At 46.4% G+C, this 24612-nt stretch overlaps 1 protein-coding gene across 22 annotated transcripts in view; it reads right to left on the bottom strand.

Moving 5' to 3' along the window:
* Nucleotides 1-24612, bottom strand: part of TRERF1 (transcriptional regulating factor 1) — a 209989-nt gene that overhangs the window by 133208 nt on the left and 52169 nt on the right. The window contains exon 1 of one of the 22 annotated variants that reach the window (XM_041770811.1): nucleotides 1237-1301. The exons of the other annotated variants lie outside the window; for them this stretch is intronic. The gene's annotated coding sequence lies outside the window, so the exon portion shown is untranslated. Of the gene's footprint in view, nucleotides 1-1236; nucleotides 1302-24612 lie in introns of those variants that run through there. 22 annotated transcript variants of the gene reach the window in all.

The following is a 24612-nucleotide window of genomic DNA, read 5'->3' as shown; positions in this document are numbered from 1 at the left end:
AGTCAATGAGGAGGGGTGAGAGAGTCTTCCAGGCAGTAAGAACCAGAAGCTCAAAGGCCTAGAGGATGGAGGATGTGTAGTGTGTTCAGAAAAGGAAAGGGCACTGGGGATGTCTAGAGCATCTCTTCGCATGTCCAAGACCCAGCAGAGAAAAACCAAAAGAAATTTAACACCAAAATGTACAAGAGCTAGAAAAGAAAGGCCCAACCAAAGGGTTTTCATCCTTCCAACTGCTTGCCTACAATTTACTCTACTCTTCCAGTGTCTAGTTGGGTCTTGGCCAACAAGAGTGGGTGGAAAAAATAGGAATAGAGAAAAAAGAAATGAGATTAAGCAACACCATATGGAGGAAAACTGAGGTCCTCTCCGTGCAACATCAAATCTTCCTAAGTGCCTCTGGGTGACTCCTGAGGGGTGTGGGGGACATTGTGCTTAAGCCTCTCCTTAGGTCTGCCCCAAAGATGAAGGACATTTACAATTATTCAAACTTCTGGGACCCTCAAGAGACATTTTTTAAGAACTATGAACCTTCAAAACTGCTGAAACACAGACTGGCCATGCTCTACCCAAAAGCCTCTCTGGCCTGTGTGAGGCTTTTGGGGAAATAGTCATGGAGGCCTTTGGATCAACACCACCTCCTCCCTGTTACAAAGAAGCTTTCAACAATTTTGGTTCCTCAAATGTCCACCTCCATTGGGCTTGAATCTTGACTAATGGTACGGCTCATCTGTCCAGGGAGAAGTACTGCTCTGCAGAAGTGTCGTACTATTTTAGGTAGGGGTACATGCCTGTCTTCTCTCCCCCAAACACCCAACTAGGCTGTTAGCTCCTACTGAGTTCAGCTCTAGCTTATTTTCTTTCCTTTGAAAAAATCCTCCCTGTTGGCTTTCAATGGGCATTTACTAGCTAAGTAGAAAAGCAACCCTCAGATCCATCAGTTCTTACCATGTGGTCCCTCTCCCAGGGTGACAGCCATCCCTGGGCTCTATGGGTGCTCACTCTAAGGAAGCTCCTTCCACTCTAGGGTGGTAATGGCTTGCTTCCACCTACCCCCCTCCACATCACCCCCCCCCCAAAGCTCTGGTATTAGTCCATGGGCACCAGACCACCACTGTTGTTTCCCTTAACCCTACAGCTGTATAAATAATCCCTTTATTAAAGTCTCTTCGATTCAACCTTTCGAATGAGTTAATAAGAGTTCAAAAAAAAAAATCCTTTAAGACCTAAGACCTGTACCTGTGAAAACTGGTCTTCTTGGATATTGAGGAGAGATACACACTCGAGAGAGCCGGATCATCCCGAGGGTATGGTGGATAGTTGCTGGTCACTGTTTGCTGAAGGAGAGGTGTGGAGTGCAGGACTGGTTGGAGAAGGTCTCACTGAGGAAGTGAGATCTGAGCTGGGTCCTAACAATGGGTTCAACTGGGTCAAGTGGAGAGGAAGTAGGAAGACCATCCCAGGCAGTGGGACCAGTACACATGTGGCACTGGCCACAGGATGAGTAGGGCCCCACTCATCCCGTGGCCTCTCAGGCCTCATTCCTCACTGCAGAGGAATGAGGCCTGAGAGGCACTGAGAGGTCACAAGTATGTGTTCAGAATCAGACAGAACTGGTTAGAGCCCAACTCTGCCTCTTGTTAGCTAAGCCACTAGGCAACCTACTTACTCTCTCAGTCCCACATACTTTACCGGTAACATGGTGAAGTTGAGGACAATAATAGAGCCTACCTGCTGGGGTCTCTGTAAAGATTTAAGGAGGATGCACATAAAATGCTTAGGATGCTCAGTGCCTGCCATCAATGACTATTATCTGTTTTTCTTGCTCTAGTAAAAACCACCCAATGCCCATCCTGCCATGATTCTAAGAAGACATGAACACTGGTTAACATGTTCACATGCTGAATGACCTAAGAAATGTGGGAGTCAGCTAAGCATTAGAAGAATACCCAGGCAGCCAGGGGTGGTCATTCTCAACTTGACACACACACACACACACACAGTTCTCTGCTCTTATTGGACCACCGATTGCATCAAGGCTCCCTAGGCTTCCACATGGATTTGGATAAAGGGGAAGCTTTTATTTCCCTCTTCCTTTTACCTCACCAGTTTGGCAGTAGTTGAATCCGTTCAGGATCATGAAATTACTGGGGGCCCCTTCTCTAGAGCTCCCTCCTCCTGGCCTAGTAGGAGGTAATAGCTTCCCACTGTTGTCAGCCCTGGGGTGCCTCTTACCTCTGACTTGCTTAACTCTGACCACACTTTTGTAAATACTCTTCATTAAAGTCTCTCCAGTTAAACCCTTTGCATGTGCCAGCCATCTCAGGCTGTGTCCCTAACCAACAGAGCCAGGGCCGCCATCCATCACCAGATGCACAGGGCTGAAAGTGGAGCCCTGTCTCATGCTCACCTCCCTCCTCCCCACAGAGGCAGAATGTGAATGGCAGTATTCATGATGTACACACCAATGCCTCTTACCCAGGAGCAATCATATGGGAATTTAACATCCCTAGGAATCGGTAAAACCCAAGAGGCTCAGGGAAAAGCAACTCTCCTAGCCTAGGCAGCATATATTCAAAGGTTCTGTTGCTCCTCCACATCCATAACACAGCAGTGGAGCTCCTCTGGATGTGCCCCCCCAAATCTATCACACAATGGAGCTCCAACAAAATGACAAAATCCAGATCAGTGCCTGACACACAGTAGGTACTCAATAAACATGTGTCCATGCAGGTCCTCTGACTAAGGATGGAAGTCTTGATCTAAGAGATCATTCAGGAATGGAGACTAATGGAAGCAGCTACTCCATGTGGCAGCTCCAGAGATGCCCTCTGTTCATCATCTCACATGACAGGATGCTCTGAGATGCCCCCATCTACAGGTAGCAGGGTCAGAAGACGTCAGTCTTTCACACCACAAATACTATTCTCTTGTGTCTTATCAAGTCATTCCTAAGGCTTACAATCTCTTCAGCATCTCTCCCACTATTTTGCTGCTCCCCGCTCCCTCACAGGACCAAATGGAATCCTGATTCAGTGTAGTTCAAAAGCATTTAAGTGATGGGACACCTGGGTGGTTCAGGTGGTTGAGCATCCAACTCTTGATTTCAGCTCAGGTCATGATCTCAGGATCATGAAACCAAGCCCCCGCACTGGGCTCCATGCCCAACAGGGAGTCTGATGGAGATTCTCTCTCTCTCTCTCTCTCTCTCTGCCCTTCTCCTTGCTTGTGCTCTCTAAAATGAATAAATAAATCTTTAAAGAAATACATATCCGGCAGCCCGGGTGGCTCAGTGGTTTAGCGTCACCTTTGGCCCAGGGCGTGATCCTGAAATCCCAGGATCAAGTTCCATATCGGGCTCCCTGCATGGAGCCTGCTTCTCCCTCTGCCTGTGTCTCTGCCTCTCTCTCTGTGTGTCTCTCATGAATAAATAAATAAAAATTTTAAAAAAATATCTATTAAGTGCTTACTGTGTACAAGTACCATGTCAGGCACTGAAGATCCAAAGATGATTAAGATAAAGATCTCAGAATCCAAGAGCCACAGAAAATACAAAGAAAGAGCACTTAATATTGACCAAAGATGATTCTCAAAGAGCTAAAGCTTGAACTGCACTGGGTCTTGAAAGATGGGGGCTATGACACTGGGGATGGAGGGAAAGGCAGCCAGGTACGTGAGAGGGACACAGGAGGAGGAGCAGCCCTGGGCAAGGATGAGCAGGGCTGAACTGATAGGGACAGAAGCAGAAGAGCCAGGTGAGGAGTTTGTCTCAAATTGGGGCCACCTGATTCAAGAACCAAGCACAGTAACACAGCAGAAATGAGACCTGACTGGAAAGATGTCCCCCAGGGATCCCTGGGTGGCACAGCGGTTTGGCGCCTGCCTTTGGCCCAGGGCGCGATCCTGGAGACCCGGGATCGAATCCCACGTCGGGCTCCCGGTGCATGGAGCCTGCTTCTCCCTCTGCCTATGTCTCTGCCTCTCACTCACTCTCTCTCTCTCTCTCTCTCTGTGTGACTATCATAAAAAAAAAAAGAAAGAAAGAAAGATGTCCCCCATATCCAGCAGTCCTCCACGGTCAACTCTCCATGTCCCCTCACCCCACTCTCCACCCCGCCCCCTTCCCAAAGCCAGGAAAACAATAAAGGAAACTGGCCAGGCGAGGGGCAAAGACGCTTGTCCCAAAGGGACGCTTCTCATCTTGCCACTCACCCACTGCCAGCCCGTCCCTGCCTTGGGGTCAGTTGGCTCGGTGGGCTTTGGAAACGGCACCTGGGCACCTAGCCACCCCTCCCACTCCACTCCAGAGCCACTGAGCACCCTGACATCTTGAAAACTAACACCCTTCCACACTCACTTGCTCATTCTTAGAATTCTAAAATTAAACGTTCGTTCCTGTTACCTAAAAGCTTTCTCCCTTTATAAGTTAATATGCAAATACTTTGGATGAGGCTAAGTCTTAGCAGCCACATATCCACTTAGCCTGAATGCTTCCAAAAGATCTTTCCTGGAAAACGAGCTTTGTAGGAGGGATGCTCAAGAGATGATCTGTGGCTGGAGGTGAGGCAGGAAGAAGAGGGAAGGGCTCATGGAAGGAAAGAAGGCTGCTCTTGCACTGATCCCACCACACCCACCAAGGGCAGAAGGTAGAGTTCAAGTCCAAGCCTTCAAAAGACCTTTATTTTCACATTAAAAAAAAAAAAAAAAACCAATTGAGATATAATTCATGGACTGCAAAATTTTCCTTTAAGCTGCATAGTTCAGTGGTCTTTTAGCATATTCTTAGGGTTGTACAACCATCGCCACTAACTTCAGGATTATTTTCATCAACCCCCCCAAAAAAACCCATAGCAGCTAGCATCACTCCCTATCCCTCTCTTCCCCTGGCAACCACTTTCTGTTTCTATGGACTCGCCTATCCTGGACATTTCTTAAAAATGGAACCATACAACATGTGGTCTTTTGTGTCCAGCTTCCTTCACTTAATGTAACATTTGCAGGGTTCATTTGTGTTGTAGCACATACCAGTGCTTTATTCTTGTTTACAGCTCGATCATATTCCACTGTATAGATATACCATATTTTGTTTATCCATCAAAGGACATTTTAAAGAACAAAGCAAATGATGCTTCTGCTGCTTGGGCAATGCAACCATTTCTAACCCATCGTCCCCTGAGCCTCCCACCAGCACCCAAGGATGCTGCCCAAACCTTCCCTCACACGTGGGATTTCCCAAACACAGGGTGGCTCCAGCTGGAAGACCTGAATCTCATAGGCCATGAGAGCAACACCTCAAATTCCTTCTGAGAAAACTTGTCAATACCCTTCAAATGTGTTTTATAAATCTCTATGGTCCTGGTACTGTAGGATGGAAGAACAGAGCTGGCTGCAAGGGCAGGGCACCCGTGTAGGTTTACAAGGCCCCACATTTGGTTTAATGCGCTACGGTTGCCATCTTGAAAGTCTTGAGCTTTATTTTTATTTCTATTTTTTAAAAATATTTTATTTATTTATTCATGAGAATACAGAGGGGAGAGAGAGAGAGGCAGAGACACAGGCAGAAGGAAAAGCAGGCTCCATGCAGGGAGCCCGATGCGGGACTTGATCCCGGGACTCGAGGATCACGCCCTGGGCCGAAGGCAGGCGCTAAACCGCTAAGCCACCCAGGGATCCCCAGTCTTGAGCTTTAAACAAGGGGCCCTCGCACTTTCATTTTGCTCTGGGCCCAGCAAAGTAGATAACTGGTCCTGGGCAAGAGGCTGGGGTCTGGAAGGTAGTTGGAACTTGACAGTCCCCCAAAGAGACTGATGTATGACAGCAGCTCACTGAGTTAGATTGAGGGGGTTGGGGAGGAAGATGGCAGATAAATGGGGAAGAGGTGCCAGGTCTACACGGGTGCTGAGAACCGAGCATCCAAACTGCCCAAGAACAAGTCTTCCTCCCCTGATGGCTGAGCAGTTGGCTGATAAAGCCTACCCCGGAACAGCCGGACTAGTTGAAAGTAAACGTGGTAAGTCAACGCCATACAGACTCAGACTGTAAAGCCGGGGGACTCAAAATGAAACTTGTTTGATCTTGTCATTGCTTACAGGTTAAGACCAAGAAGAAAGAAAGAAAAAAACCCCACACTTACTACAGTAACTGGCACTGAAAACACTTTTTAACAATTACTTCTTTTTTTTTTTTTAACTGTCGCCTCTGTTTCCAACTTTATCAAGGAAGTCATGGTTTTACTGAAAACCTGGTATTTGATCCAAAGAGTGTCAGAGTACTGATGTCAGTATGGAGGGGACGATGTCAGTATGGAGGGGAACAGCCCATCTGCATGGCTCCCCAGGAGACCTGACCCCCAAGTTCAGCCCAACTCTTTTATTTTATAGATTAGGAAGCTAAGCTGTGAGAGGGGAAGTGACTAGCCAAGGCCACCCACTAAGAGGCAGGACCAGAACCCAGAAGCTTTCAGCTTCCCCTTCCAACCTCTCAGCTTCATGAGTCCAACCCAAATTCATATATTGGGTGTAGGCATCCCCACCCCCAATTTGCTCCTGGATCCCCAACACAAATCTTTGGGTACTCGTCTCTGTCCTTGCAAAAAGGGAGTCTGATCATGCAGATAATTTTAAGACTTAAAAACCCCAAGTGAGAAGATGCAGCTTCTTTCCACCAGCACAATCTCTGTTCCATCATTTAACAAAAGATAGGAAGAGCTCCAGTGAAGGACTTGGAGCTTTTCCATGTCCAGGGCATTTATAAATGCATTTTTTCTTGGAAGGGTGAAGTTTAACCTAGTTTTTTCTAGTTAGAGGGAAAAGGATAATGCAAGGTGGATGGACTGAGGGGCAGACAGGAAATGCTGTCCCCAGGACACGGTCCAGATGGACACCAGGAAGTGATGGGATCTCTGCCACCCAACAAGTTTTGTTCTTTATTTTTGTTTTGTCCTAACTAAATCAAACCATTCTTAACACCAAGTGATTTCCTTTTGTGTTTTATATTCCCTTCTTCCCTCCTTTCCTTCTTTGAACAAACAGATATTAAGCACTTACTATGTGTCAAGAAGTATTCAGGTTGTTGGGCATATAGCAGTGAAGAAAACTGACCATGTTTTGGTATTTACATTCTAACGGGAGGAAACAGGAGGAGTTAAGAAATAAATGAATACATACCATTTAAGATGGTGACAAATGCACTGGAGAAAAGTAAAGCAGGTTAAGAGGACTAGAGAATGGTAGGGAAAGGAGGGCATTTTATTTAGGATGGTCAGGGAAGGGCTCTCTGAGGTGAAGAAGTGAGCCATACAGATATCTAAGGAAGATATTCTAAGTGAAAGGATCAGCAAGTGCAAAGGCCCTGAGGTGGAAATGTCCTGGTATGTTCAAGGAACAACCAGAAGGCTAGTGTGGCATGTATGAGAAGCAAAGTGGCAGAGAGGCAGGTGGGTGGGAGCCAGATCAGGCCAGCTTGATGTCGCAGAAATACCTTTGGTCTTACTCCAAGTGGGATGGGAGTAAGCAGGCTCTGAGTAGGGGTAATAACTGACCTGGCATAGGCTTTACCAGGACCTCCCTAGTTGCTATGGTTACCAGGCCTCTTCTCCAGATTCAGGAGTGAGGCTGAAAGCCCAGCACAACCTCTAAGCAACTCTGAAAAAAAAACACTTCTCGTTTCTGGGCCTCCACATTCTCCTTTGTGAAATGGGAAGGTAAAACTAGATGATTTCTAATACTGTCCTTTCTACTCTATTATTTTCCAACCTTAAAACAGATCGTCCAAAAGGTTCCAAAGTTTCACCGTGATTCAAGAGAAGGCAAGGGACCACAACCAAGTTTTGGAAGCCCCCAGTCATTCAGTACTGCCCGCCCTGCCCCAAGCCAAATTCTCACCCAGCAAAAAGCACAGCTCTCTAGGGAGAAAGGTCCAGCCCAGGAAGCAGCCACGTCAGCAACGGCCTCTAAAGATTACAAAGGGTGACCACTAAAGATAGCGCAGCCTCCACATATTTCGGGGTGGGGCTGGGCAGGCAGAGGCCAGTAAAAGTGGCTGCTACAGCCCAAGCAAAGGGTGTTGCTGACTCTGCCTCTGCTCGGGCTGCCACGGTCTCTATCTCCCCCACTTCTATTGTGGACGGAAAAAGAAGGCTATGGGGTTAAGAACTGCTCCATCTTGTCCATTTCTTTGAGGATCTGTCTGCGTCACACATTATCAAACCGGGTCGGAAAGCAAGACTTAGGTCTCCTCCATCAGGCTAGATAAGCAGGGTTTGTCTCTCCCCCATGAAACTAGGAGCTCCCCAAGAATATGAACTATCTCACCATTAGACTGAATTCACCCTATGCCTCCTCCATTAGACTGGGGACTCCATGAGGAGTCGGGACTATATTTCCCCCAAGAGACTGGGAGCACCTGATGTCAGGGTCTGGACCACCTCCACTGGACTGGAAGCTCTCTGGGGACATGGTTTATGTGCGTCTCTACCTCTGCTACACTGCATCTCGTAAGTCTTCTGTATGTTTGAGAGTTCTTCAAAGAAGGTGCTGATTGAAGCATTCAGATCGAACCACCCACCCAGACACAAACACTTGTGATCTCCAGCCACTAAATGATCCATGAAAACTATCTGAATATGAACCTTCCAAGGGAATGAAAGCAAAATGAGAACTTGGCTTTGCCCAACAACATTTCGGTAGACTGTTTATAGGTTTGGGCCAAAGACTGTCCCCATTTTATAAATAACCCTTTCTGGTGACTGTGGCTGAGGCCAAGCTGAAATGTACCTTGAGGACTAAGAGTAGCAAGCCCACTAGCCCAGGCCTGACCAAGCAGAGTGCTTTGTGGGAGGGAAGTCCATGGCCCAGACACAACCATCCTCTCAGCTTCCAACTTGGGCTTTTCTGAGGCAGTCACACCAGATGATATAGCAGGAGATAGGAAAGTCGCTATGGGAACTGGAATCAGGAGACTGAAATGAGGGGCACCTGGGTGGCTCAGCGTCTGCCTTTGGCTCAGGTCATGATCCTGGGGTCCTGGGATCAAGTCCCGCATGGGGATCCCCACAGGGAGCCTGCTTCCCCCTCTGCCGGTGCCTCTGCCTCTCTCTGTGTGTCTCTCATGAATAAATAAATAAAATCTTTTTGAAAAAAGAGAGAGAGTGAAATGAGGAGACCTATCTCAAAAAGGCAGGCCAATTCTCCCTCGATGGAGGAGGTTGGGGGTGGGAGGACGGAGATGAGGCCAGAGTACAGGGCTGGCTCAGTAAAGCTCTTGGTGCCTCCTGGGAGAAGCAGAGCCCTCCCCTGAGACGGGGAGGGGCACTGTGTGTTCATGTGGACTCAGGGAAGCCACCAAAGGCAACCCTGGAACCAAGCATGCTCTCTCATCTTAGCAAAGGGTTTCCACAGAACTGTAGGGGAGGGGTAAGAAGGTTGGAACTTCCAAGGGCTGAGACCAATAATCACAATCACAATAACACGAATGGCAAACACTAACAGGTACTGTGCTGAGTACTTTCCATTTACTAATTTGGTTCATCTTCATAGTAATGTTAATACTGATGCTCCCCTTTCACAGAAGAGGCAACCAAGGCCCATCCGAAGTTGTGCACAGGTGAGGAATAAAGATTACAACTGGGCAGTTGGTCTCCCAGACATGTGCTTTTAGCCACCTCCCTCTCAGAAACAATGAGGAAAATCCTAGGGTATTTCTGCTGGTTCCTCTGAACTGCTGGGATTGAAGGCGACCAGCAACAGGCATCCTGAGGGCTGGGAGACTCAAGACAGAACCTGGCAGGGTTCCAGGGCCACCCTCCCACTGTGCCCAGAGCCCGGATATCTGATAATGCCATCACACTGGCATCAAGGCCCCGCTCTTTTCAGGGGGTCTTGGGCTTAAAATATCAGCCCTCCCACCCCCCACTTTTTATGTGCTGGTATGCATAATAGAACATGAATGATGGCAGTAAGGAGGGACAGCGCTAGTGACAGGCCCCTGCTCCCACTGGAATCCTACAGGGTGTCCCCAAAACTCAGAAACCATAGGATTGACTTATTTTTACATAGTTCACTAACTGGCATTTTCAAATAAAATTCTCAATGTTTTTCTTCAGCCTCCACACCCTTTCAGGTGAAGTTCATCTAAAGGTGACACTACAGAAGGCCCAAAATGTCTCAGAACTGAAGCAAAAAGTGCACCTGTTGTATATATATATATTTTTCAGATTTACCACTGGACCCCATTGTTTTACAAGGGTTTTTCATGTATTGACATTATTGGCATTTTGGGCTGAAAATTTTTTCCTGCAGGGGCCGTCCTGTGCATTGCAAAATGTCTAGCAGGATCCCCGGCCTCCACCCACTCGAGTCTCCTCCCCTCCACCCCCGCATCCCCAAATACAACAACCAAAAATGTCTCTAGATGCTGCCCTGAGATAGGGGCAGGAGGGTGGTGCAGAAATCACTCTTGGTTGAGAAACACTGCTTTATGTTTAGAGAGACCTCATCTGGAAAGGCGGAAAATCATATTAAGCATAGTACTGAGGGCACCTGAGTGGCTCAGTGGTTGAGCGTCTGCCTTTGGCTCAGGTTATGATCCTAGAATCCTGGGATAGAGTCCCGCATCATGCTCTCTGCAGGGAGCCTGATTCTCCCTCTGCCTGTGTCTCTGCCTCTCTCGCCTCTCTCTCTCTCTCTCTCTCTGTATGTCTCTCATGAATAAGTAAAATTTTTTTTAAAGCACAGTACTGAAAATGTGATGGACATACTACTTAAACTTAAGTATCCTATTTTCCCTGACTTCTCAGGTATTGTATTTGAAAATTTTCAGTGCAGCTGCCATGGCTCTCTCCTGTGAATCTGCCTCAAGGCATAGAAATACTCAGTGCCCCAAGTCCCTGTATTCCACTGCCCCCGCTTTCAACCCAGGGCTTCCCCAGTCTCATTCATGTCCAAATCCAAAACCAATCCATCCTCACATGTCCAACACACGGGTAGCCGCTTGCTATCTGCCTGAGTCAGACCGCTGCCAGCCTTAAAGGGGCGCTGTGGGGATGACACCAGAAATCACTAGGCTCAGAGACTCCACCAACCACAGAGGCAGCAGTGGCCACATCCAAGAAAATGGGCCCATTTTCATCACTAGCTTAATCCATCCATCCCACTTCCCAAAGCCTCATTTAAGTGCATGCGTGGTCGCCACGAGTGAGCTCCGCCAAGTACAGAAATAGGTCAAACAGATACTGAATCTAAAAGATGATGAAAGATCGACAACCTGATAGAAAAATGGGCAACAGATTATGAATTGAAAGAAAACACAAATGGATCTTAAACTAGTGAAAAATGTTCGACCACACTCATAAAAGAAATGCAAATTAAAACTGAGATACCAATTTTCATCTATCAGATTGGCAAAGATCAAAAACTTTGATAACTCACTGTGTTGGGGAGGATGTCTCATTCATTGAGGGTGTTGGTGTAAATCGCTACCAACTCCTTGAAAGGATACTTGCAATGTCTACCAATATCACAGACATATACATGTTTTACCAGCAACTCCGCTTCTAAGAATTTCTTCTGCAGACAATACTCCTACATATGCAAAATGGTGTGTATACAAGGATACTACAGCAGTATGATTTGAAATGACAAAAGCCTCAATATCCACTGCTGGGGAATTGCCTTAACACATTGTGGCTCATCTATAAAATGGAATGCTATGCACTTGGAAAACATAATAAAGGCATTCTCAATGTCACAATATGGACTAATTTTCAATGCATGCTGGTAGGAAAACAGGTAAGGCACAGAATGGCATGGAGAGTATGCTAGCAGTTATTGAAAAATACTATGTGTTCATATATACATACATGAAAAAGATAAGCTTTGAGAAAGATAACCAAAAAGCTAGTAACAGTGGTTATCTCTAGAGAAGGGAACTGGGAGACACTGGGCAGAAGGGGAAGAGTTGCTACACCACCTTAGTCTGTCACTTCCAACTTCTATGCCGTGTGCACATAATAATAAATAAACAAACAAATAAATAGAAAAGGACTTTAACTGCTCTATCTCTACCATCCTTATGCATGTATGCATGCAACAGATATTTTAAAGGTCAGCTTCAATTATAAATTCTCTATTCCTCAAAGTATCCATGCTTGTCAGTTCAAATGTCACAGGTAGTTCTGATGCAAAGGGAGGATGATCTCCACATTCAGAACACGCAAAAAATTCACCAGCCTCTCTCTTCAATTTGGTTTTGAAAAGCTTTCCTCCTCAAAACTACGTTCCATAGCTGAAAAATGTACAGTTATTGATACTGGAACCACCACCACACCCCCACCCCGAAGTCCCTCATGTGGGCAAGTAGAATCTTTTAGAAGACGCATGGTATGATCAACTTTGAGGAATGTGGGGGTACCCACACTTTGAATAGTGCCTCAAAGCAGTATCAGCTGGGACCGTGCATCACAAAGTGACCTGGACCCCTATAACCTACTGGGAGTGACAGGAACCCCCAACAGCCACCTGAATCCTTCCGAAGCTCTGCCTGCAGCATCATTTTAATGGCACATTACTCAAAGGTGCCAGAGCCATCACTTTTAAACCTACCCCACTACCATTGCCACTTCATCATAAAATAACCCTTATATATATTTTAAGCTGTAAATCAGCATTTGTCAAGTTCTAAATTGGGCTACAGCAATATTTATTCATCAAAGGATAAATCTGCTCTGCACAGCCATAAAACTGCCTAATAATTTAATATGCTATCATTCTTACCTGAAACTTGTCAAAAAGTGGCCTGAAAGAGGCACACGCTTTACAGCTGACTGGCAGTAGGTCTATAGTTTATTAAGTAGTTCGTGTTTTTAATTCTCTATAGGAGGGGGAAATGGCACCCAGGACACATCCTGTATAAAAGGGCAATTTGGAGATTCATTAACCTCTCTGGGGGAAAAGCCGGTTCCCCAAAGAGAACCAAGCCTTAAGACGAGTGGTAAGATAGAAAAGCTAAAGAATTCAACTTATGGCATTTTGTATGGGTGGGGGCAAAATGCAGTAAATTAGAGAATTCATGTTGGTGGGCAGGGCCATAGCACAACAAGGTAAGATGGGAGATTGTTAGAAGGGTGGAAAAAAGACACTAAGCTGCAAAAGTAGTCCAGCTGGGCCAGGATGCCAATTCCTGGGACCCTTTCGGATCTTTGAAGCAGTAAGCTTTCTGGACCTGGAGGTTCCACTTCATTAGAAGTATGTACTTCCCACCGCACAGCACCAAGACATTGCTGTCTCGGGATGAATTGACAACAACCAAGCCCTGAGATCAACGGTTCTGAACCTTAGCACTACTGACACCCTGAACTGATAATTCTTTTTTGTGGAGTTGTTCTACACATTTCAGGATGTTGAACAGCTATCCCAGGCCTGTACCCACTAGTTGCCAGGAACTCCCCCTGCCCCTAAACAATTGTGACAACCAAAAATGTCTCCAGATGTTGTCAAATGTCCCCTGGAGGCAAAATCCACCCCCCTCCTCCCCCAGTAGAGAACCAACATCCTAGATAAATTAAGTCTAACTTGACCAAGGTGGGATGATGGGCAATAAATCCACTCCACTCCAACAAATGTACTGTTTCCCTTATGCTGCTTTTTTTTCTGAAGTTTCAAAAATACAAATTTAAGCAAATGAAGAAATTAGAACATCAAGGCTGAGTTGGCACACTGCTAACTCTCTCTCACTAGTGACGTCCAAGCCTGCCTACGGGCCTGGAGTACCCCGCCAGACTTTGTTTCCCTTTCTCTTTTGTCTACACTTCAACCTCCTCGCCCCACCACACACACACACACATACACACACACACACACACACATATCTCCCACCCACAAGCTCTACCTTTTACTACCAACTTACCCCCCCCTCCGCCCCACTTCCTTTACGTTTTTCCACAACCTTGCGGTTTACTCTGGCACAAGTACATGTTTCAGGCTGGCATTCACTGGTGGTTAATGACAAGGTGGGTTTCTAAGCCGCAAACACTATTAATTTCAAACTGTTTGAATCTACTCTCCTTGTTCATGGGCAAACCAGGGAGGCAATCCTGAACTGAACTCCAAACAGAAGTTACACAATAATCAAAGATAAGAGCGCCACTTTCCAATTAAGAAGAAGAAGAAGAAGAAGAAGAAGAAGAAGAAGAAGAAGAAGAAGAAAAGGCCAAGTTCAGGACACCTGGGTGGCTCAGTGGTGAAGCATCTGCCTTGAGCTCAGGGAGTGATCCCAGAATCCCAGGATCAAGTTTTGCATTGGGCTCCCCACAGGGCGGCTGCTTCTCCCTCTGCCTATGTCTCTGCCTCTCTCTGTCTCTCATGAATAAATAATTAAAATCTTAAAAAAAAAAAGGCCAATTTCATATATGTTCATGTTCCAGGCCACATTTCCCACAAGAATTTTACGATCAACAGAGCAGGAGACTGTATTTAACCCACCAGATTCCACCTAGGGAGCTGGCTAGCTCTTGGACACTAAAACCCTCCTGGGAGACAACAGAACCTGGACTGAACTCAAATAAACGTTGTTAAAAGGTTCAGCTTTGATTTCATTGTGGAGTCAAAAAAAAAAAAGCTGACTATATTAAGGCAGTGCTGGAACAGGATGGGAAAATTTCAATGAAGCTGGACCGGAGGATTTGAATAATTTCTCTTGTATTTAGACTTGCCCATGAGGCAGTTAGACTAGGCCCAACCCCCACTGGCAGAAGAACAAGAGAGGTGAGCTGAGCCCTCGGCTCGGGGCTGGGTGGCCTCACACCAGGACTGTACCATGGCCATGGACTACTGTCAGGTGGTCAGCTCTCAGCCATGCAAATCAATCTCTATGCATGTTTGATTCAAAAACGACTGAAAACCAGCCTGCCATGAGATTTGCCTGAAAGCTCTACCTCCTTTCCACACGTTTCATCCACTCGAACATTACCAACACACCTTAGCATACCTCTAAACAGCTTGGTGGAATCACCAAGAGTAAAGAGACACCTAAGGCTTGGGTTTGGGTTCTTCCTAAGACCTAAGGTGGGTCTCTAGTAGCAAGTTGATTAGAACTCCCCAAATTAGCCAACAAATGCCAAATTTCCACTGAAGGTGAGCCTGTTTGGGTTTTTAACAACTGTTTCAGTCCCATGTCCTATTCATCCCATCTGTTACCTACAAGTTCGCTAAATTAGCTGACTGTCCATTTTGCTTATGCCCTCCATGCCTCTACTTCAACAGAGATTTAAAACAAAACAGAAATGAAGCCACAAGGAGGTAGGAAGGTGCCCATGTCTCACTGGTTGCAGAGAGCCCCTGAGTATAAGCTCTCCATCAAGACTTGGACTCAGACTCTCAGAGCAGACTTTACATACATTCCAACCATGGCAAAGCCAAAATGCCACATACATAAAATAGAATTGGGGAGAGAGGTAGCTTAAAAAAAGAAGAAACAGAAAACTTGGAGGCACCTGAGTGGCTCCCCAAGTCTTCTGTTTGGTTAGTTGGTTAAGGATCTGCCTTCGGGGGGACACCTGAGTGGCTTAGCGGTTTAGCACCTGCCTTCGGCCCAGGGCATGATCATGGAGTCCCAGGATCGAGTCCCATGTCGGACTCCCTGCATGGAGCCTGCTTCTCCCTCTGCCTGCGTCTCTGCCTCTGTGTGTGTGTGTGTGTGTGTGTGTGTGTGTGTGTGTGTGTGTGTCTCGTGAATAAATAAATAAAATCTTTTAAAAAATAAAAAAGGATCTGCCTTTGGCTCAGGTCATGATCTCGGGGTCCTGGGATGGAGATCAGAATCAGGCTCCCTGCTCAGTGGGGAGTCTGCTTCTCCTTCTCCCTCTTCCCCTCCCCTTGCTTGTGCCCTCTCTCTCTCTCTCTCTCAAACAAATAAAATCAAAAGAAAGAAAGAAAGAAAGAAAAGGAGGGAGATCTTAACTTTTCTTTGAACTAGCTTGTGCTCCAATATGTTTCCAGGGGAATAGGGCCAACATCAATCTGCAGAGCCTCGGTGGGTGGTGAGCACACTTGTGTAGCAATGGCAAGGATGTCTATCTACCAGCAAGGCTGATGGAGTCATGGTCAGGGCGTGCCCTGGAGCAGCGAGCTTCCACCAGAGAACCCATGCCACCGATCATATCCCTACCCCAGCCATGTCAGAAATTCAATACCAGGGAACAAAGAAGGCAACGCAGGAGATGCAAGTTGTGACACAAATGAACTAAAGGACAGGACACCTGCTCCATTATTTCAGGTCACTGAGCTTACTGCTCCAGGTTTCCATGGCCCATCCATACAAAGGAATTCCCTCAGCATTAAATCAGATCATATCTATGACCCAGCACCAGGCTTCTGGATCCAAAGAATATGCCCAGGAAGTGCTGGCTTACCATTCCTATACTCATTATTATGTTATTAATATTATCCAGCCACCAACAATCGAGGGCTTCTATCTTCCCTTCCAACTTTGTGAGCCTGGTGGAAGGGTAAATTGTGGAAATGCAGGCGGAGAAGCTTCTACAAACACATGGCTCTTACTGCTCACACTGCTATTGTTGCTTCAAATCCCCCCAAACTAGAAGCCCCAACGTAGCTAATCCAACCTGAGCCAACTGAGCTCCAATATCCAAACAGGGAACACCTATCAGCAGCTTCAATCCTCGGACCATATCTGCTCCTCAAATGAAAAGCTGTTTGGCCTAAACAAACAATCCTTCTCTCCATCTGGCCAGCCAGTGATCTGTCCCCGTGTGTGTGTATGTGTGTGTGTATGTGTGCGTGCAGTGTGTGTGTGTCTCTCTGTGTGTGTGTGTGTGTGTGTAGTAGTGCGCCCTGCCCAGTGGCAGGCTTGACTGGGTCTTTTCAGAGTCCACACCAGTGGGACCTCACCATACTGGAAACGAATGGTTAAATTTGTGCTCTCTCCCTTTTAAGTCACTAGTTGGAAATGAGAAACTGAGGTAGAAGCAGACAAAGAAAAACTGTCGGAGCAGAATTCCACATCCCCCACCATCTTTAATCAAGTACAAGACCTAAAGGAAGTCCTCCAAAGGAAGGTCTTAAAGAGGAGCAATTGAAATAACTTTCCCCAGCCCTCAGTAGAGAGATGGAGAGAGAGGATCAAAGAGTCTCCAGAACCCTGACTGACACGAATTTGCATAAGTCTGGCCAAGCGAGGGAGGAGAGCAGTTTGCTTCTTCCTTACACTTTCCGGTTTTCCATGGGCCACACGCTCTCTCCATAGGTCTCTACAGAGGCTAAACCCTTTAAAATAAATGAGCTTCTGCCTCAACAATCTGACAGAACTAGATGATTTTAAAGAAAGAGAGAGAAAAGGAGAGAAAAAAAAAAGGTCAACAATGTTCTGAGTACACAGCACAGGCTTTGTTCTGCTCACTTCCCCACTTCCTGTTGCCTCCTCACCTCATCACTTTTTAGTTTTGAAGCGTTTGTATTTGCTGTGGTGTCACTGCGCCGTTTCAGTGAGAAGCCATCGGAGGGACCAGGATGAGGGCTCTACCATTCTGACACACACGAAGTCACCAGGGCCCCGACCCCATAGGAAAGTACACCCCGAATCTCACTCCCCTCCTGTCAACAGTGGGCGTGCTAGGAAAACACTTGTGGGCGAGCTGTACTCTGTGGGGAAGGTCCTATGTGGGCCACGGCCACCTAACCACGAGCGAAGACCAGGTGGCTTAGAACTGGGAACCAAGGCGGAAAATACTCCGTACCCACAGACCAAGAGACACCCTCGAGGAGGCACATTCCAAACCTTAAGTCCTTCCCCCAACCCTGCACTCCACGTGGCACTTGAGAAAGGAACTGAGAAGACTGCAATGCTTTGTGAGTGAGACCTGGTCTAACCTCCCGAGAGTAAAGGTCAGAGCAAAAAGAGACATCAAGGCAGTTCGACCAACCCCTCCTAATACAGAGGAGGAAGCCGACACGGAGACCCGAATGGCACAGTTAATTTATTAATAGCAGAGCGGGTACTGGATCCTGGTCTCGGTCTCCCAGGGCAGGGTTTTTCAAGGTTTTGTCAACTGAACATGGGAGAGATGTTAGCTCAGTCACAGCGGGCATGGGCTGATCCACAACATGTGAGGGCCAGGGAGGGCGACTCTAGGACACTTTTGTCTGTTACACACCAGAAGGCCCATCTTCTAGAAGGATATTTTGCAGGGTAGAGCATGGCTGGTCTTCATAACCCATTTGGACTCCTGAGTGCCTGGTGTTCAGGGCTATCCTTTAAGGGGGTCCCCAAACTCGTGTACTGCATCCATCTGCCATTGTTTCCCAGGCAGGAATAAAGAAAGTAAAATAAAATCTGGGAGAAGGATGATGTTACATAAGGTACAGGACCAGGCGTGGAAAACTGGGCTCCATCCTTTGGGGAACTTGGTCTCACTGAGCGGCCTTGGGGGGAGCCATCCCGTCCTCAATGCCTTCCTATGTCCGTGGGTACCGTGAGAATGGTGACCTCCAAGAAGCCACTAGCTCTGTGGGTCCTAACCCTGTGTATCCTCTCCTACCCCCTGACGACCACAGAGCTCATTCTCCTCCTCCTCCCTTCACTGCTCAGCCTTTCTGCTCATTCTACCTGCCCAGAACACCTGAGAGCCCTCAGAACGGAGTTCAGCACACCAGATGGTTCTGGGGGCATTTGCACCTGATTTGAGCTTACCATAAGCTCTCAACATGCATTCCTGTGTCATCCCCCATGCATGCAGTAAGGCTCCAATTGCCAAACCAATAGATATGTGACAAAGGGCTATCATGCTCAAGATGCCTGGCTACCTACAGAATGCGCTGTGTTTCAAAGGCAGAAAGACAGACAGACATCCAGGATTGGAATCTGAACAGCCAAACCTAGGCCCTGCCCATCAGCCTCTCTCTCCCTCCCTGGATTGACTGTCTAGTAGCCATCTGCAACAGGGGACTTTTAAATATATATTTACATGCTTGCTTATTATCTGTCTTGCTCACTAGAAGGAATGCTCCACAAGGGCACAGTGGTTTTGTTCATTCAAGGAGCCAGAGCAGCACTCAGTACATGGCAGAGGTCAGAGTCTGCTGAATGAATGAATGAATGAATGAATGAATGATGAGTGACCTGCCAAAGCCAGATCTCCCTCAATCATGACCGAGGTACTGAACATCTCTAAATTTCACATTTTCTTCATTTCTAAAACAAGGGTGATATTAATGTATCCTTTATGTGACAGGAGTAAAGATTAAACAAGAAAATGATTGTAAAAGCATTTAGGATGTACCTGGCACACAGCAAACAATCAATAAATGTTAGCTATGACTTGTTAGCCATTATTATTATAGTCACTGATGGAAACACAGGGAAATAAAGCCTCTTTATTATACCCTGGGCAGTTTTAAGGCTAAATAACTAAAGTTCTGTGTATGGAAGACCCATCCATAAAGGATCATTAAGAGAGGACGGGACCAGGGGCCTGTATAGCTACTAGGAAGCCTTCAGAGCTACAGCTTAACACAATTTTTTTTCATGTAGTTTAAAGTCATGAGCTCACTGGGGTAAATGCTACTTCATAGGGCCTTACTGTTAAAAATCTTAAGGTATTGAATGTCTGCTCTTAAGAGCTTAGAGTCCAGCTGGGGCAAGTGAAACATTAATATATGGAAAAAAAACTACCAACTCAAACCAAAACAATGTACGTCAAATGTTAAATAAGAGCCCTGGACAGTAGCACTGTAAAGTGCTGGTAAATGTTTAACAATCACCTCTAAAGAAAGAAAGAGAAAAAAAAAAGAGCCTTGATTATAGCATTTGTCTATTTCCATGGCATAAATGCACTCACTATGGCCAATCTCAAGCTACCAGCGTGAGGGCCAGCTGACACGGAGCCGGCAAGAGGTGAGCACAGTCAACTCTGAAGAGCTGGTGCAAGCCAGCTGCAGGACACCACTGGATCAAGTCCTGTCATTCTTCCTCAAGGTCAATGCTAACAACTAACATCTTTATGTACTTCAAAGTTGCAAAACACGTCTACAGCCACAGCTGTACTTCACCCTCATCATTTAGTCAAAAAGGGAGATTGCCCTCATTTTGCAGATAAGGAAAACAGAGTGTCGAAAAAGCACCAAAAATTTTCAGGGTCATTCTACCAGTAAATGACATTGTCAGCGCCTGCACTGGTATCTTCTGGGGTAGCCATGACCTCTCATGGCACCCACTGCCCCTGATAACTAGGGCTTCCTAGAGGAGGAGGAGCTGCAGAGTGAGCAGTATGTGGAGAACTGGGCAGAAATGCAGGAGAGGGCCAGTGCTTTTACCTTAGAGGGTGAATTCACTAGCAGAACCCAAAGGTCTAGGGAGCATGTAAGGTACGAAAAAACTTGAAACTAATGAAACCATTTGTTAGCACACTTCACCAGAGAATTGCTTTCCTAAAAACGGTGATCCAGTTATTAAAATCTGCATTCCCAAATTCACTGCAGCATAAGGTGAAGGAGCACAAGAAACAAGAAAGCAATTTAAATGATGAACGGGGGGGGGGGGGGGGGCTGGTTAAGTAAGTTATGGAATATCCGCATAATAGAATGCTCCATCACTGAAAGTCGTGTTTTAGAAGAACAGTTTACAACTAGGAAATGCTCACAGAATATTGTTCTAAAAGCATGTTACATAACAATATGTGCAATGTGACTCCAGTTTTGTAAAAATGGACAAGCAGGCAAACACACCCTATGTATAGATGCAGAGAAAAAAAAAAAGACTGGAGACATAGATTTCAAAATCCTCACACTGGTTTCTTCTAGAAAGGTGAGATTATGGACGATCTTTATTTTTCTCCTCTATGATTTTCTGTGTGCTCCAACTTCTCTATGACATGTCACTTTTATAACCAGAGAAATAATAAGTGGACCATATATTTCAATGTGGATTTTTAAAAGGCTGAGAAGAATAACTGCAAAGAATCAGAGAAATAAACCCCAAGAAGGCATTCCTCTGGGGCAAATGTCCAGGTGATCGGGCCTCTAATACTTTCCTCATATTCCCCAAGGAGAAAAGCCCCCCAAACTCCAACTCCCCTACATCACACATACACACACACTCTCTCACCAGCAGCACCTCCATACAAGCCCCTCACCTCCCTCCATCAGGAGATCATCCTCTCAAACTCATCCCCTGATCTACTCCCAACCTGGTGGAGGGCAAAACGTGAAGGACACAGAGAGGATGGACAGCCGCTAACAATTCATGAGCACTCTCCCTGTGCTGTGCAGCATGCCAGGGGTTTCACGTATGAATTCAGATGTATGGCAATTCTAAAACAGGTACCGATACCAAGAGAAAAATGAGAAAAAAAGAAGTTCAGAAACGATACCCAGGGTCACGCACCCAGAAAGTGCCCAGAATTGGGAATGAAACCCAAGTCTAACCAAAATTGGTCTACAGATGCTTAAGAGGCTTTCTCAATAACTGTACTTGACCATCATGAAGTGCAAAATAATAATATTCCCACTCAACCTACTTTGGTTTATATCCAGGCTGGAAGTGAAATGCACCACCAGTCCTGAATTGTGAATATACAGATATTTAATAATTTAAAAAAGACAGAAAGAAAAGGAAAGGGGAGAGAAAAAAAAGCAACCCTCAGTTCTGCGCTCATCCCTCATTCAGTGAAGTAAAAATAAAAATCGAACCTTCCCCCAACACATTGTGCTTTAATGAAAGCACCAAGCCAATCTTCTTCACTACCACCCACCCCAGCCCACTTCGTTTAAATTTAGGCAACCACCAGGCAAACTGTACCCAACTGCATTATCTGAAATGAAGTCATAAAGCCCTCATCTGTAACACCAGCACTTGTTCCAAGGAAAACAGGGCAGGGCACACAGGGCCGGCATCCCAGGGGGCATCCGGGGCTGTGCCTTGGAAGACCCTTTGCAAAGACAAAGTCTATGACCAGCTCTGCCAAAATGGTGCTGTGTGAACTTGTGATAGCCAACTTCCCCTCTCTGGATCTCAGTTACCAGTCTACAAAGTCCGGGGTGAGTGGACAAAAGGGATCTCTATGGCCCACGTCCATGTACAGCTGTAGAACTCTCTGGTTCCTAGGAACCTGACATGCAGAGGGCAGCCTGCTGGGCAAGGCCTGGATGCCCCATCCCACTTCCCAACACCCATAATGAACAAACAGTAGCCCAAGATGTGGGTGATGGGGGCTAAGTGAGTTGGCCAGATTTGGACCTGCCATAATACTTAAGCTCAGGCTCTGAAGCTTTTGGTTCCCACTGAATAGTAACATGAAGGAGAGACAGGGCTGAACAGCCAGGAGGGCTTCAGCAAGGCAGGCCCTTTGGAGCCCTCTGGTCCCACCCAGGCAATACTGGAAGACTCAAACAAATTCCAAGTCCCTGATCCCTCTTCCCACACTTAACTTTCTAAATGGGATCTGTCCAGAGAAAGGGAAGTTACTAGCAAATGAAAAACTCCTTCTGATCTTCTGGATGAATCTTAGCCTCTAGGGGCCCACAGGCTAGCTGGATTCTTCTTCCAGCAACCTCGTCCACAGATTTCAAGGTTTCCTCCTAGTATTTCATGAGTGTGTCTAAGCCCTATCTGTGGGTCTCTACCATCTCAAGAAGAGGTATGATGTACCTGGGAAAGGAGGATAAAATTAACATTCCCAACTCATGAAGAAGCATAATCTTCACAAAAGTATAACTCGCAGCTCTGTATTGGAGGCAACATTAAAGTACTGTGTGCTCAATGAGACTCATGGATTGACAGCACTAACTAACCTGAGACTCCGATCTCTGCAATCAGTGGATGGGCAATCAGATCTGGTCAATGGTTTCTCTCTCTCTTTCTCTCTCTCTCTCTCTCTCTCTCTCTCTCTCTCTCTCACACACACACACACACACACACACATGCATACAATTCCAGTCCTCCTCAGGCCCTGCCCCCTTCACACCTGGACTCTCCCAAGCAGGCTATCATTGATTCATTCCTCACCTTCTGAGCCATGCTGCACAGACTCGATCAGATATCCATCAGGGGACCGGAAAAAGTCAGAGACAAGAGGCTCAGAGAACACAGAGAGCAACCAATGACCTCAAGGCTCTGAAGCTCTAAGACAAATGACTTTACTATTCAGCTTCAGGATCCGAGAGGCAAGCCTCTCAGACCTCTCCCCTCACCCTGAATCTGACTGAACCGAAGACTTGGAACCCAAGCCCCCTCCCTCAATACTCCCACCATGGCCATCATCGTGGCCCAGAATGTCCCACCTGCCAAAGGCAGTACTTTCAAGGCGAGTAAAAGTGAGAGATAAGTATTACACTACATTACACAGTGCTAAAATTACACAGCCCACATCCCCAAGAGGGGGAAATCACAGAGAATAATAAATATATTTGATTGTAGGTAAAAGTATGGCTGATGTATCTAGTAGTAAAAACCATGAACTCTAGAATCAGATCTGGATTCAAATCTAGACCTTTTCATTGAAAAGCTGTGTGACCTCAAGCAAGTTACTTGATCTCTCTGAGCTTCCTCATCTGTGAAAGGAGAATATATATAACCTGCAGAAAGTATATAGAGGACAGAGTATATATAACTTGGAGACAGTATATAGTAGAGACAATATATATATAACTTGCAATTTATTCATTAGTTTTGACTGTGAAACTCACAAGTTGTTCTCTCCGGCAGCCTGGGATGAAAGGAGGAGAATTATGAGTCCCCCAAGAACTGGAAGGCCTTAGACGCAAGAAGCAGAGTAAAAGCAGCAAGACAGGCACATGGGTCCCCTCCCCCTAACACACACAGTGCGGCAGGAGGTGTGGTCCTCACTCACCAACCCCCTTGCCCTTGCAGACAATGAGCACTGCAGATACGCTCTAGGCATCTGGTTTTCAAACTTTTTTTAGCAGCAGAATCCCAGACCCTAATATAGAGAACAAAGATAAAAGGCAAGATGCTCTTGGAGAAGCAGATTCTAAGATTAACCGATCTGCAGCCCTGAGAGAATCTGGCAAACTAAAATGGCACTGTAACAGAGAAGAGGGGAAAGCGCTGAGCGGAAGGAGGAGAGCAAGTCAGCAGAGGACGGCGACAGCTGTGTAACAAGATGGGGACCTCGAGGGGACTGTACCCATTTGCCTGACAAAACCGACAGCCTCAGGCACCTTGCTCAGCCAGTATTTGCTCCATGAACCCCTTGCCGGAATGTAAGAAATAGTGCAAGGGATCACAAGGAAAGGAGGGGAAACTGAGTGGGGAAAAATCAGAGAGGAAGACAAACCATGAGAGACTCCTTACTCTGGGAAACAAAACAAAGGGTTGTGGAAGGGGCGGTGGGGGGGGGGGGATGGGGTAACTGGGTGACAGGCACTGAGGGGGGCACGTGATGTCTGAGCACTAGGTGTGATTCTAGGTGTTGGCATATTGAATTTAAGTACAAACATAATTTAAAGAATGGCAAGACAGAGGCACCATTGAGATGGGCTCTAGCATTACAGTATTACTTCATTACTGCCAAACATCTATTAAGATTCAAATACCCACCCTGCTCCCTGCATGACGTCCACCTTCTCGACACCCCTTGTGGCTCAA

Source organism: Vulpes lagopus, chromosome 1, assembly GCF_018345385.1.
Source record: "Vulpes lagopus strain Blue_001 chromosome 1, ASM1834538v1, whole genome shotgun sequence".
Taxonomy (NCBI): domain Eukaryota; kingdom Metazoa; phylum Chordata; class Mammalia; order Carnivora; family Canidae; genus Vulpes; species Vulpes lagopus.
This window is presented reverse-complemented; position numbering and strand designations above follow the sequence as displayed.